General features: G+C 44.0%; 1 protein-coding gene and 1 pseudogene across 1 annotated transcript in view; one reads left to right on the top strand and one right to left on the bottom strand.

Moving 5' to 3' along the window:
- LOC139253715 (contactin-associated protein-like 5) overlaps positions 1 to 15,475 on the bottom strand; it is a 1,602,302-nt gene that overhangs the window by 1,431,903 nt on the left and 154,924 nt on the right. The gene's annotated exons all lie outside the window — the stretch shown is intronic.
- LOC139259700 (ubiquitin-ribosomal protein eS31 fusion protein-like) lies at positions 3,864 to 4,720 on the top strand (annotated as a pseudogene).

The raw sequence follows: 15,475 nt of genomic DNA on the forward strand, positions 1-15,475 counted from the left end.
AGAAGGAAAGGCTGTAAGAGAAGGGATAACGATCCGTGGCAAACTGAGGAAATAAGGGATGGTATCAAATTGAAAACAAGGGCAAACAAAGTGGCCAAGATTAGTGGGAGGCCAGATGATTGGGAAATTTTTAAAAGCCAGCAAAGAATGACTAAAAAATAATAAAGAGAGGAAAGATAGATTATGAAAGCAAACTAGCACAAAATATAAAAACAGATGGTAAGAGTTTATACAGATACATTAAAAGGAAAAGAGTGACTAAAGTAAATGTTGCTCCCTTAGAGGATGAGACTGGGGAATTAATAATGGAGAACAGGGAAATGGCAGAGACTTTGAATAAATATTTAGTATCAGTCTTCACGGTAGACACTAAAAACATCCCAATAGTGGGTAATCAAGGGGCTATAGGGAGGGAGGAACTGAATACAATCACTATCACTAAAGAAGTAGTATTCGCTAAAATAATGGGAATAAAGGTGGACAAGTCTCCTGGACCTGATGGCTTACATCCTCGGGTCTTAAAAGAAGTGGCTGCAGAGATAGTGAATGCAATGGTTGTAATCAACCAAAATTCCCTGGATTCTAGAGAGATCATAGCAGATTGGAAAACTGCAAATGTTGCATCCCTATTTAAAAAAGGACTCAGATAGAAAACAAGAAACTATAGACCAGTTAGCCTAACATCTGTAGTTGGGAAAATGCTGGAATCCATTATAAAGGAAGCAGTCACAGGACATTTGAAAAAGCATGATTTACTCAAGCAGAATCAACATGGTTTTATGAAGGGGAAATCATGTTTGACAAATTTGCTGGAGTTCTTTGAGGATGTAACGAGCAAGGTGGATAAGGGGGAACCAGTGGATGTGGAATATTTGGATTTCCAGAAGGCGTTCGATAAGGTGCCACATAAAAGGTTACTGCACAAGATAAAAGTTCATGGGTTTGGGGGTAATATATTAGCATGGATAGAGAATTGGCTAACTAACAGAAAACAGAGAGTCAGGATAAATGGGTAATTTTCCGGTTAGCAAACAGTAACTAGTGGCATGCCGCAGGGATCGCTGCTGGGTCCTCAACTAGTTACAATCGATATTAATGATTTGGATGAAGGGACCAAGTGTAATGTAGCCAAGTTTGCAGATGATACAAAGATGGGTGGGAAAGCAAATTCTGAAGAGAACACAATAAATCTGCAAAGGGATATAGACAGGCTAAGTGAGACGGCAAAAATTTGGTAGAGAGAGAAAATGTGAGGTTATCCACTTTGGCAGAAAAATAGAAAAGCAAATTATAATTTAAATGGAGAAACATTGCAAAGTGCTGCAGTACAGAGAGACCTGGGGGTCCTAGTGCATGAAACACAAAAGTTAGTATGCAGGTACAGCAAGTGATCAGGGAGACAAATGGAATGTTGGCCTTTATTGCAAGGGGAATGGAGTATAAAAGCAGAGAAGTTCTGCTACAACTGTACAGGGAATTGGTGAGGCCACACCTAGAGTACTGCATACAGTTGTGGTTTCCATATTTAAGGAAGGATATACTTGCATTGGAGGCTGTTCAGAGAAGGTTCACTAGGTTGATTCTGGAGATGAGGGAGTTGACTTATGAAGATAGGTTGAGTAGGTTGGGTCTATACACATTGGAGTTCAGAACAATGAGAGATTACCTTATTGAAACATATAAGATAATGAGGGGGCTCGACAAAGTGGATGCAGAGAAGATAATTCCACTAATAGGGGAAAATAAAGCTTGGGGACATAAGGAGCCACCCATTTAAAACTGAGATGAGGAGGGATTTCTTCTCTCAGAGGTTTGGAAATCTGGAATTCTCTGCCCCAGAGAGCTGTGGAGGCTGGGTCATTGAAAGGCGGAGACAGAGAGATTTTTGAGCGATAAGGGAATAAAAGATTATGGGGAGCGGGCGGGGAGGTGGAGCTGAGTCCACGATTAGTTCAGCCATGATCTTATTAAATGGCGGAGCAGACTCGAGGGGCCAAATAGCCTACTCCTGCTCCTATTCCTTATGTTCTTATGTTCATACCAATGTATTAGACTTGCTTGTCGTTAGGCCTGTTAGGTTCTATCTCCAAGGCAGGTGGCGCTGTGGTGCTGTTCCGCACAATTACAATCAACTTGATGCAGGTCGATAAAATAGGGGTGGGATTTCTCAAAGGCATTTCCCTTGTAGCATAATGCCTTATAGCTGTAAAGAGTGCTTATACCTGTCATTTCCAACTCTAAGTCAGTAATTAAAGTAATTGTACACAATGTGCTTTTAATAACAGAGGTTTCCCAACTCAGTGGTGGGAAGGCCCCTTTTATAAAAATACTTCTGGGAGGCAGGTAGCCTACATTCTCCCGAACCCCACCAAAATATTACAATACCACAGGTACCCCTCACGCTATTACATCCCAAAGGTTCCACAGTTTCCGCCTTGGCTCAGTGGTAACACTCCTGCTCCTAAGTCAGATTGCTGGTAGCTTTGTCAAAGATTCCTTCGCGAGCTATTTAAAGGCACTCATTAACCTGTTTAAAATAATTGGGTTAACAACTGCGTTGAAATGGTGCAGCAAGGAATTTTTACACAATGGAAATTAAACCCTATTATTTTGTTCTGTTTTTAATAAAAGAAATCTAATTTTAAATTTAAAAAAACAGTCGCATGTTACTGTGACCCAGGATTATGCAACTGATGCAAGATCAAATGTTTCAGGGCAGAGAAAAAAAAGAGTCCCAGTGGTCGGATTTCAGATTTCTGGCATTCCAGCAGGAGCAAGAGGCCACGGAGCACAGTGATGCTTTTCCTGTGAGAGGAGCAGTACAACACATTCCATCTCAACAGCAACCTGCATTTATATAGCTCCATTCGCAGAGCAAAATGTCCCAAGGTGCTTCATCATCATCATCATCATAGGCAGTCCCTCGGAATCGAGGAAGACTCGCTTCCACTCTTAAAATGAATGCTTAGGTGGCTGAACAGTTCAATACGAGAACCACAGTCCCTGCTACAGGTGAGATAGATAGTCATTGAAAGAAAGGGTGGGTGGGACTGGTTTTCCGCACGCTCCTTCCGCTGCCTGCGCTTGATTCTGCATGCTCTCGCCGATGAGACTCGAGGTGCTCAGCGCCCTCCTGATGCACTTCCTCCACTAAGGGTGGTCTTTGGCCAGGGACTCCCAGGTGTCGGTGGGGATGTTGCACTTTATCAGGGAGGCTTTGAGGGTGTCCTTTTAACGTTTCCTCTGCCCACCTTTGGCTCGTTGGCCGTGAAGGTGTTCCGAGTAGAGCGCCTGCTTTGGGAGTCTCGTGTCTGGCATGCGGACTATGTGGCCTGCCCAGCGGAGCTGATCAAGTGTGGTCAGTGCTTCAATGCTGAGGATGTTGGCCTGGTCGAGGACGCTAACGTTGATGAGTCGGTCCTCCCAGGGCATTTGCAAGATCTTGAGGAGACATAATTGGTGATATTTCTCCAGCGACTTGAGGTGTCTACTGTACATGGTCCATGTCACTGAGTCATACAGGAGGGCACAGAAGTGTCATCAAACAAAATTTGACACCGAGCCACGTAAGGAGATACTGGGACAAATGAGGTAGGTTTTAAGGAGTGCCTTAAAGGAGGAGAAAGAGGTAGAGAGGTGGAGGGGTTTAGCTAGGGAACTTCAGAGTTTAGGGCCCAGGCAGCTGAAAGCACAGCCAGCCATAGTTGTGTGATTAGAATTGGGGAATGCGCAAAAGGCTTGAATTTAGAGGGGTGTGGTGATCTTGGAGGGTCGAAGGGGAAAGGAATTATCAATATTACCAGGGATGAGGGTTTTCAGTTATGAAGAGAGGTTGGAAAGTGCGGGTCGATTGAATTTGAAAAATGCAGATCTTCGTGAAAATCCTAACGGGGAAACAATAATCATCGAGGTTGAACTCCCGGATACTATTGAAAATGTAATGGCTAAGATCCAGGACAAGGAAGGTATTCCCCCTGATCAGCAGCGACTGAACATTGCTGGAAAACTGTTGGAGGATGGCCGTACTCTCTCTGATTACAAGATCCAGAAAGAGTCAACTCTACACTTCGTATAGAGACTTCGTGTTGGTGCCAAGAAGAGGAAGAAGTCTTACACCACCCCCAAAGAAGAACCAGCATAAGAGGAAGAAGGTCAAGCTTGCTGCTCTTAAATATTACAAGGTTGGGGACGTCATAGAAACATATAAAATTCTGACGGGATTGGACAGATTAGAAGCAGGAAGAATGTTCCTGATGTTGGGGAAGTCTAGAACCAGGGGTCACAGTCTAAAGGTAAGGGGTAAGCCATTTAGGATTGAGATGAGGAGAAACTTCTTCACTCAGAGAGTTGTGAACCTGAGGAATTCTCTACCACAGAAAGTTGTTGAGTCCAGTTCATTGGATATATTCAAAAGCGAGGTAGATGTGGCCGTTATGGCTAAAGGGATCAAGGGGAGAAAGCAGGAATGGGGTACTGAAGTTGCATGATCAGCCATGATCTTATTGAATGGTGGTGCAGGCTTGAAGGGCCGAATGGCCTACTACTGCACCTATGTTCTATGTTTCTATGTTTTTATGAATATGGGAAAATCTATCGTCTACGACGCGAGTGTCCTTCCGAGGAGTGTGGTGCTGGTGTGTTCATGGCCAGTCACTTCAACAGGCAATACTGTGGGAAGTCCTGTCTGACAGACTGTTTCAACAAGGCTGAAGATGCATAATTATGTAGATTTTAATAAACTATGGTGGAAAATGAAAAAAAAAAGAGATGACATAGTCGAGGTTTTCCAGATGATGAAAGGTTTTGATAGAGTAAATAAGGAATCAAAATTCCGTCCGGCGAGTGGGTTAATAATGAGAGTTCAAAATTCATTGGAAAAAGATCTGGAGGGGAGATGAGGATAAATGTTTTACTCAGAGTTGTTGGGATGTGGGACACTCTACCTGAAAAGGTGGAAGCTGATTCCGCAAATAATTTTAAAAAGGGGATTGGACAAGTACCTGAGGATGAGGAATTTACAAGGATAGGGACAAAATGCAGGGATGTGGCACCAAGCACGGCTGCTCTTTCAAAGAGCCACCACAGACCCGGTGAGGTGAATGGCCCCCTTCTGTGCTGTAAATTCTATCATTCTTTCCAACAATGGCTGGTACCTACTGCAAACTATTGTACTGTATAACAAGTAATTTGTTCTCTGGAATACTTTTCTGTTGCGCTGATCCAGACATCCATAAATGTTCATTAAACACACAAAAAAAACTTTTTTGAAGAAATTGGATTTTAGAGCTTTGTGCTACACAGTATTCAGTTTGACCAAGCAGTAAGCAGACAATCACCGTTGTGTTGGCATTGAAAATCCCATCCTGCATCACCTGAATGTATCATTAAACCATTGATTATTTTTTTAACTCTATTAGGAAAATAGCAGAATAGACAGAAATGAGTCAGTATTGCAAATCAATGATGATGTGCCAGTAACAAACTCTGAAATGTATGACTGCGTCATATTTTGGGAAGTTTGGCCATTTTTCCACAGAAAGGATTTGGGGGAAAAAAAGAATTATGTTAAAATGTTGGTGTTGAAAGGATTTTGAACAAAGAAGGAATTCAGACAAAAGCGAAATTGCAATGCTAATTGCTTAACCTTTGATATTGCATTCCCAACAGCTTGTCAGTAATAAGCAGTTTGTTAGCTTGTTTCAGTCATCAGTGCATATTTCACACCCTGTATGGAGGGAAGTCTTTGGTCCTCAGGCCAATCTTGGCCACACTCTAAAGTTTAGCATGCAGGTGGGTCTTTATTTTGTATAAGTCAAGTAAGATGACCCACTGATGTGGGGATGCCCAGCTTGCTCATTATCTTCAATCGAATCACAGAAGAAGTTTACAGCACGGAAGGAGGCCATTTCGGCCCATCATGTTCGTGCCGGCCAACAAGAGGCTATCCAATCTAATCCCACTTTCCAGCTAGAGGTCCGTAACCCTGCAGGCTACGGCACTTCAAGTACACATCCAAGTACTTTTTAAATGTGGTGAGGGCTTCTGCCTCTACCACTCTTTCAGGCAGTAAGTTCCAGACCCCTACAACCCTCTGGGTGAAGAAATTTCCCCTCAAATCCCCTCTAAATTTTCGATCAATTATATTAAATTTATGCCCCCTGGTTGTTGAGCCCTCTGCTAAGGGAAATAGGCCCTTTCTATCCACTATATCCAGACCCCTCATAATTTTATACACCTCAATGAGGTCTCCCCTCAGCCTCCTCTGTTCCAAAGAAAACAAACCCAGCCTATCCAACCTGTCCTCAAAGCTAAAATTCTCCACTCCCGGCAACATCCTCATAAATCTCCTCTGTACCCTTTCCAGTGCAATCACGTCCTTCCTGTAATGCGGTGACCAGACCAATTATTACATAAGATAAGTTGTATTGATTGCGTTAAGTAAACCTGATCTTCACTATTGTCCTTCATTTTCACGTGCTTTGACATAAAGCATCCTAATGATTTGCAACTAGCGCTTAGCCATTGCTCCTATTTTTTGGGACAGCAAGTGCTGCTAATGGGCTCAATTTTCCCCAGTGATTTGCGCCGTTTTTTTGGAGCAGGCTGCTTTTTTTGGCCCAAGTTGAAAAACCACAGTTTCCCCAATCAATTGCACTAGCGTAACTCAGTTAGTTACGATTTATTTAGGTTAATTTTTTTTCAGCCAAAGGGGGTGTAACCTGCCACCTACGCCAATTCTGGCCATTTAATGAAGTTTTGCCAGCTGAGAGTTACTCCAGTTCTGCTTAGGCCAGCGTATGTGGCCTCTCCAGAAAAACCTTCCGGAGAGTTAAGGAAATCGGCGCAGGTAAGGAAATCGGCGCAGCAGATGCCCGGACATACTAAAAGAATTGAAAAACACACAGCAGCAATGTACCTCCAACCCTGCCCGAAGGCTGTCTGGTCCCATTCTCTGTCCCCGGTACACTTACACAGAGAGAGAGAGAGAGAGAGTGAGAGAGAGAAAGAGAGAGAGAGTCGAGGACCGAGAATGGGACCGGACTGGCAAGCTCTTCGTGCGGGGTTGGAGGTAAGTTGCTGCTACGTGTTTTTCAATTCTTTTAATGTGTTGGGAGCTGGCTGTATGCTTCACTTTGCAGCCTCAGCTCGCATTGTGTCCCTGGTTACCACGGCAGCCCAATCTTTTTTGGCGCTGATCAAGGCTCCACCCCCAAAACTAAAGGTCGGGTTACAGCACGTCAAAATGAAGAAATCCAATGGGGAAACATAGAATTTTTTTTTTGGTGTACTTAGGTCCCCAAAAATCGTGCGTGACTCTTCAAGTTCGTCAAAAAAATGCTTTGGGGAAAATTGAGCCCAATGATTCTGCTGCTGCCATTTACAGCTCTTCTGGACCCATCTTTCGTTTCTTCACTCATCCCACTACCACCCCCTTTTGTCTTGTAGCATCATCCTTTTTGTCATTTAATCACTCCTGCCTTCCACCCTTCACAGACCTTCCTTTTTTTATTCTGTCCCCTTCCCACCCTTTCACTGCTAAAAAACTGTTCCATCGCTAACTGCTTCCAGTTATGATGAAAGGTCATCGACCTGAAACGTTAATTCTGTTTCTCTCTCCACGGATGCTGCCTGATTTGCTGAGTATTTCGAGCATTTTTCCGTTTTATTTCAGATTTGCAGCAGCCACAGTATTTTGCTTTTGATTTGTACCTGGACTTGTCTTACTAGGTGCTTGCTTGGTCTGCTTTCGAGATGGTTGGAGAGAGAAGTGAGGACACAAGCAACATGTGTGAATATCCAGTCTAGGTCATTTGGGGGTCATTATTGTTACATTTCTAGGTTATGCTAAAGTAGTTAGATATTGAGCAATACAGGAACACTCCAAATGCAAGTTGTTTTGTGACTGCTTACGGGAGTAACTAATATAGTGCCCTTAAAAGAATATTTAAGGAAAGAACCGAATTTTACACAGAATGACACAGAATTTGCAGCACAGAAACAGGCCAGCTGGTCTATGCCAGTGTTTATGCTCACACAAGTCACCTCCCACCCCTCTTCATCTAACCCTATCAGTATATCCTTCTATTCTATTCTCCCTCATGTATTTATATACCTTCCCCTTAAATACATCTAAGCTATTCGCCTCAACTACTCCCTGTGGCAGTGAGATCCACATTCTCTGGGTAAAGTAGTTTCTTCTGAACTCCTTCATTGGATTTAGTAGTGATTGTCTTACATACATGATTTTACAGATTTTACACCTGTAAGATTCCTGTGTCAAACGGGGTGGGGTGTGTGGAGGGGTGAGAAATTAAGGAGCTTCTACTAACAGAGCACCATTGTTCATGAAAACTGTTCATTTCTGTGTAGGTAGAATGGGATAAGCTGCTCGCAGTCAGTTTAATGCAACTGTTTTTCAGAACGTCAGTGAACGTCATTTATTTTCTTCTTCATCCCAGTGTCACCATGGAGAGCTTCAGTGAGAGTGCGAGATCATCTCTGCACTGCGCGCCTTCCATTCCCCTGACAGGCCACTGTTTTATTCCACTTTGCTGCCTCGCATCAGCCAAACAATTTGCCTGCACTTTTTGCCACGGTCATTCTCTAAACGCTCCGTGTAGTTTTGCTCCTCAGGGGCAGGAATCCCCCCTTTGTGCATGTCCTTGAGGTCCAGCTGCTAGCTAACAAGAGTCACCAAAAGCTGCATCTCTGCTGCCCCAGCTGCACCAATCCCTGATGTACATCGCAGAATACGAACAGAAAGCCATCTCTGCAGCAAAAATGCAGCCCCATTCACTGTGTGTAACTAGGTTGGACTTGGTTCTGAATCATCGAACACCTGCCCAGCCCAGCACACTCCACCAATCCGACTGGACTCATTCATGTTGCGACAGTTAATTCACGGCCTCAATAAATCTGCACCCAATTCAATCCTTCTGCACAATGACAGGTGTTGAAATTAATGGGCTGAGTTTTCATTGCAAGTTTTCTTCTGAGAGAATTTATCGAATGAATTCTCCTTCGTTAAAAAAAATACTGAAGTGATTAACTTTACTAAATGCTTTCCCCAGGCATTAAGAACATTTCTACAATGATCATTTTGTTCTTGAATGACCAGTAAGGATAAAATTGCACAGCTTGGCAGTAGAACAGCAACAAGGGGATTGACAGGGTTGATGCGGAGAGGTTGTTTCGCCCAGCTGGAGTGTCTCGAACTAGGGGGCACAGTCTTAGGGGATAAGGGGGTCGGCCATTTAAGACTGAGATGAGGAGGAATCTCTTCACTCAGAGGGTTGTGAATCTTTGGAATTCTCTCCCCCAGAGAGCTGTGGATGCTGAGTCTCTGAGTATAGTCAGGGCTGAGATAGATAGGTTTTTGGAGGCTACGGTAATGAAGGGATATGGAGATCAGGCGGAGTTGAGGTCAATGATCAGCCATGGTCTTATTGAATGGCGGAGCAGGCTTGAGGGGCTGTACGGCCTACACCTGCTCCGATTTCTTCTTTTCTTAACAACTTAAATTTTTATGGTTTTAAGCGCTTAATCGTGTGCTGCCAGGCCTTCAGCTGCCCAGGCCCCAAGCTCTGGAGTCGCCTCCTTAAACCTCTCCGCCTCTCTACTTCTCCCTCCTCCTTTAAGAAGCTCCTTAAAACCTACCTCTTTGACCAAGCTTGTGGTCACCTGTCCTAATTTCTCCTTATGAGGCTTGGTGTTAAAATCTGTATGATAGTGCTCCTATGAAACGCCTTGGGACATTTTACTGCATTAAAGGTGCTAGATAAATACAAGTTGGTGTTGTTGTTGTCAAGTTTAATTCTGTGCTCTAAGGGTCAAAAGGGAACTTGCTGGAAATGCAGTCATTAACTTCCATTTTAATAATTTCAGGCCTGGCCTCACTACAGTGCAAATGAAAGGAGAGAAGATAGAACTGCCAGCTTACACACAATGCCACTTTAGCAGCACAATAATACACTGTCCATCACATGCTATGATGCTCCTGCACTTAAAAACAATGTAGACATCGAACTTATTTACTAGCCGGCACGGGCTCGACGGGCCGAATGGCCTTCTTCTGTGCTGTAACCATTCTACGATTCTAATGCTGCCATAAGAGATCTACTGCTCCACTATGCTAGTGCAATGAGATAGAAACATAGAAACATAGAAAATTGGTGCAGGAGTAGGCCATTCGGCCCTTCGAGCCTGCATCACCATTCAATATGATCATGGCTGATCATGCAACTTCAGTACCCCATTCCTGCTTTCTCTCCATATCCCTTGATCCCTTTAGCCATAAGGGTCACACCTAACTCCCTTTTGAATATATCTAACGAACTGGCCTCAACAACTTTCTGTGGTAGAGAATTCCACAGGTTCACAATTCTCTGAGTGAAGAAGTTTCTCCTCAACTCGGTCCTAAATGGCTTACCCCTTATCCTTAACTGTGACCCCAGTTCTGGACTTCCCCAACATCGGGACCATTCTTCCTGCATCTAACCTGTCCAATCCCGTCAGAATTTTATATGTTTCTATGAGATCCCTTCTCATTCTTCTAAATTCCAGTGAATATAAGCCTAGTCGATCCAGTCTTTCTTCATACTTCAGTCCTGCCATCCTGGGGATCAGTCTGGTGAACCTTTGCTCAATGTTCTTCCTCAGATTAGGAGACCAAAACTGTACACAATATTCCAGGTGTGGCCTCACCAAGGCCCTGTACAACTGCAGTAAGACCTCCCTATACTCATAGATATTTTTTGAATGTTGATATTAAGTCTTTTTTGGTTCCCATTTAAAAAAAAACGCTTTCTTCTTTACTGTGCGTGTGACATTCGAAGTGACTTCCCTTTTCACAATTGCTGCACAGAGCAGATTGCATTTTCAGCAGAATCATCGTTTTGAGCTTCCACTGAATACAGATAGACATGCATACATGCATCACAGTGCGATTCATTTATGAAATGCAGCACTGGAGGAAGGAGCGAGGGAGGGATGAAATGTTGAGAATTAATGTGGGCCTGTCACACCATTTATAGTCAGTAGAATTTGAAGAGCTTACACTGCTGGTTCCAATCGATATACGTGTGACTGGCAGTTGCAGCAATTTTCATTGCTTCGCTCTTGTGTTATTCGTGTAAGTTTTACTTTCATTCTTGTTAACTTAAGGATGACTTGTACTCACAAGGATTTGAAAGGACTGTTCCAGAGAAAAACAATTCTATTTATATATACCGAGCAGTCGGGAGAATGTGTGCAACATGCTCATTGCCTTACCAACCAGTTCCTGAAGCAGTAGTATTTTGAAAGGTTCAGGCAATAAAAGCTGAATGATTATTGCATTCTGGAATTGGATGGAGCTTACTAATTTCCGTCTCCCAAAAATCCCTTTGCGACTCTGTTGCAGATGAATCTGAGCACAGTCCTTTGCAGAAGCTTCAGGCTGCCAGCAGCTGTTGTATTGTGTCCAATTCTGGGCTCAGCACTTTAGAAAAGAACCTGAAGACCTTGCAGAGGGTACAGAAGAGATTTGCAAGAATGGTTCCAGGGATGAGGGATTACATTTACGTGGATAGACTGGAGCAGCTGGAGCTGTGCTGTTTGGAGCAGAGAAGGCAAAGAGGAGATTTGATAAAGGTGTTTAAAATCATGAAGGGTTTAGATAGAGTAAATAAAGAGAAACTGATTCCAATGGCTGAAGGGTTGAGAACCAGAGAGCATAGAGTCAAAGTGATTGGCAAAGAGCCAGCGGCGACATAAAGAAAAACATTTTTAACACAATGCGTGGTTGGGATTTGGAATGCACTGCCTGATAAAGTGGTCGATGCAGATTCAATAGTAGCGTTCAAAACGGAATTGGATAAATACTTGAAGGAGAAAAATTGCAGGGATTTGGGAAAAGAGCGGGGGCGGGGGAGTGGGACTACAATTTGGAAGAGCCGGCGCAGACTCGATGGGCCGAATGGCCTCCTTCCGTGCTGTATTACTCTATATTTCTAAGGAATTGTTGCAAACGGCAAACATGTACTCTTTGTGAAGTCTGCCTCCCTACATCTGTGGGAAAGGGGGAGCCTTTTAGAACTGATGTTCTCACAGTGAAGAGTTGTACTTGCTGCAGCTCTCTGCCGATAGTCCAGTGATTGAGGATATCTGGAATGACGATTCATGGAGAAGGAACTGCCAGAAAGGTACTGCTAGTGCGGTGGACACAATGAACCACGAGAAAGTACAAAACAAAACAATGATGCCATCACGATTTTACAAAGAGCTCTCAGGCAACACATGACGATGTATCCTTTGGTATCAGTCTGTCTTGGGTTTACCGCTATACCAAAAAATATGTCATCCAAGAAGCTCATTTTCCTCTTTCATGCCAAACCTCTTTTCTACTCACCAACCCGTACTCTCTTATAAAGTTCAATTATGTCCAAGCTTTCCATCTGTGTCTGGGGAGACTCCATCACGTCTCTCGGATTACATTAGAAATTACAGCATAGAAACAGGCCAGTCAGCCCAACTAGTCCACGCCGGTGTTTATGCTCCACATCAGCCTCCTCCCGACCTACTTCCTCTAACCCTTCTACTCCTTTCTCCCTCATATACTTATCGAGCTTCCCTTAAAGGCATCTGTGTTGTTCACCTCCACTATTCCATGTAGTAGCACCTATTGCATTCCAACCAATCTCCGGGTAACAAAGTTTCTCCGGAATTCTTTATTTGATTTATTAATGACTATCTCATAGAAACATAGAAAATAGGTGCAGGAGTAGGCCATTCGGCCCTTCAAGCCTGCACCACCATTCAATATGATCATGGCTGATCATGCAACTCCGGTACCCCACTCCTGCTTTCTCTCCATACCCCTTGATCCCGTTAGCCATAAGGGCCACATCTAACTCTCTTTTGAATGTATCTAACAAACTGGCCTCAACAACTTTCTGTGGTAGAGAATTCCACATGCTCACAACTCTCTGAGTGAAGAAGTTTCTCCTCATCTTGGTCCTAAATGGCTTACCCCTTATCTTTAGACTGTGACCCCTGCTTCTGGACTTCCCCAACATCAGGAACATTCTTCCTGCATCTAACCTGTCCAATCCCGTCAGAATTTTTATATGTTTCTATGAGATCCCCTCTCATTCTTCTAAATTCTAGTGAATATAAGCCTAGTCGATCCAGTCTTTCTTCATACGTCAGTCCTGTCATCCCGGGCATCAGTCTGGTGAACCTTCGCTGTACTCCCTCAAGAGTAAGCATGTCCTTCCTCAGGTTAGGAGGCCAAAACTGCACACAATATTCAAGGTGTAGCCTCACCAAGGCCCTGTACAATTGTAGTAAGACCTCTCTGCTCCTATACTCAAATCCTCTCGCTATGAAGGCCAACATGCCATTTGCCTTCTTCACCACTTGCTGTACCTGTATGCAACTTTCAATGACTGATGTACCATGACACCCAGGTCTCGTTACACCTCCCCTTTTACTAATCTGTCACCATTCAGATAATAATCTGCCTTCCTGTTTTCACCACCAAAGTGGATAACCTCACATTTATCTACATTATACCGCATCGGCCATGTATTTGCCCACGCACCAAATCTGTCCAAGTCACCTTGCAGCCTCTTCGCATCCTCCTCACAGCTCACACCGCCACACAGCTTTGATGCATTGTTGGACAGGGTACAAGATAAAGCTTATCCGATGACACCCACCTCTGCCCTAGTTCTGGCCTCTACCCCCTCAACATTCCAACTTTTTTGTCTCTGTCAGCCACGCTCTATTTGATGCATGTTAAGATTGCAGTCAATGACAATCTTAACTTCCTTTTCCACTTTCCCTTAAACTTCAAATACAATATCCTCCATGTTTCTTTTAAGAAGAAAGACTTGGATGTATTTAGTACCTTTTACGACCACCAGATGTCTCAAAGCACTTCACAGCCAATGAAGTACTTCTGGAATATAGTCACTGTTGTAAGGTGGGAAACACGGCAGCCAATTTGCGCACAAGCAAGCTCCCACAAACAGCAATGTGATAATGAACAAATTATTTGTTTTTGTTGATTGTGGGATAAATATTGGCCAGGACACCAGGGATAACTTCCTGCTCTTATTTGAAATAGTACCATGGGATCTTTTACGTCCACTTGAGAGAGCGGACAGGATCTCGGTTTAACGTCGCATCTGAAAGATGGCACCTCCAACCTAGAGTGTCAGCCTAGATTATATTTTTTTGTTCTCAAGTCCCTGGAGTGGGACTCGAACCCACAACCTTCTGACTCAGGCGTGAGAGTGCTCCCCACTGAGCCACAGCTGACACTTAGGGCTCAATTTTCCTGTTATCTATGCCGTAATTTTTTGGCGCGCGACGCTTTTTTTGGGCCTAAATTTAAATATCGAAGTTTCCCTAAAGATTGTGCGGCTGTGTAACTCAATTAGTTACAATTTTTTTAGGTTAGTTTTTTTTTGCGTCATTGGGGGCCATTTAAGCAAGTTTGGCCAGCTCCGATTAACAACAATTTTTCTTAGGACAGCGTATGTGACCACTGTGAAAAAACCTTCCGGGCAGTTAAGAAAATCAGTGACGGGAAGAGAATCAATGTAGCAGATGCAGTTCCACAGACCATACAGCAGCAGCAGAGAGTGAGAGACAGGGGAGAGGGGAGTGGTGGGGGGGGGGGGGGAGAGGCGGGGGGGGCCTTTCGGCCAGAGTTAGGAGCAATAGAGAAGACCCTTCGGCCAGGGCTAGCAGTGGTAACAGGCATCGGGAAGGTGAGGACCTTCGGCCAGGGCTAGCAGCAGTAACCAGCAGGAGGGAGGCCTTTCGGCTGGGACTAGGAGCTGCATCGGGCAATGGGAAGGGGGGTGGTGGGGGGGGGGGTTGCAGGGGGGGGTTAGACTTTTGACATAAATACTTTAATAATTGAATGCTGGTAAGCTGCTACAATGTGTAAGGTGTTTGTGCAGGTTGCTGTGAGCTGGACAGAATGTGTTGCATGTTTCACTTTCCAGCCTCAGCCCGCAGTATGTCCCTCGTTACCCTGCCAACCTGATCTTTTTGGCACAGGTCTTAGGCGCCACCCCCAAAGCTAAAGGACCGGTTAGGCGGCACTAAAATCAACAATTCGAATGGGGAAATTTGGATGATTTTTTTGGGGCCTAGTTGCGCCCCCAAAACACAGGCGTAACTCTTCAAGTACACCAAAAAACGGCGTTGGGAAAAATAGAGCCCTTAGTCTTCGTTGTGGCCTGCCCTACGGAGCTGATTCCTTCATCCAAGATGCTCAATATAATAAAAAGAACAGCTACTATTTGTCACTCACTGAGATTGTGTTCATCCAGAACAATATTGAAGATGTTGGGGTCAGATATTGATTCAAGATTCACCTTTATCCCCTAGCCTGATGAGGAAGTAGTATAGTTCCTTTTCTGGATCAAATCTTGCTTGGAGGTAACATGGAGGGAACAAATGCCCTTCCTTCTCTGCT

This window comes from Pristiophorus japonicus, chromosome 3, assembly GCF_044704955.1.
Source record: "Pristiophorus japonicus isolate sPriJap1 chromosome 3, sPriJap1.hap1, whole genome shotgun sequence".
NCBI classification, from domain to species: Eukaryota; Metazoa; Chordata; class Chondrichthyes; family Pristiophoridae; genus Pristiophorus; species Pristiophorus japonicus.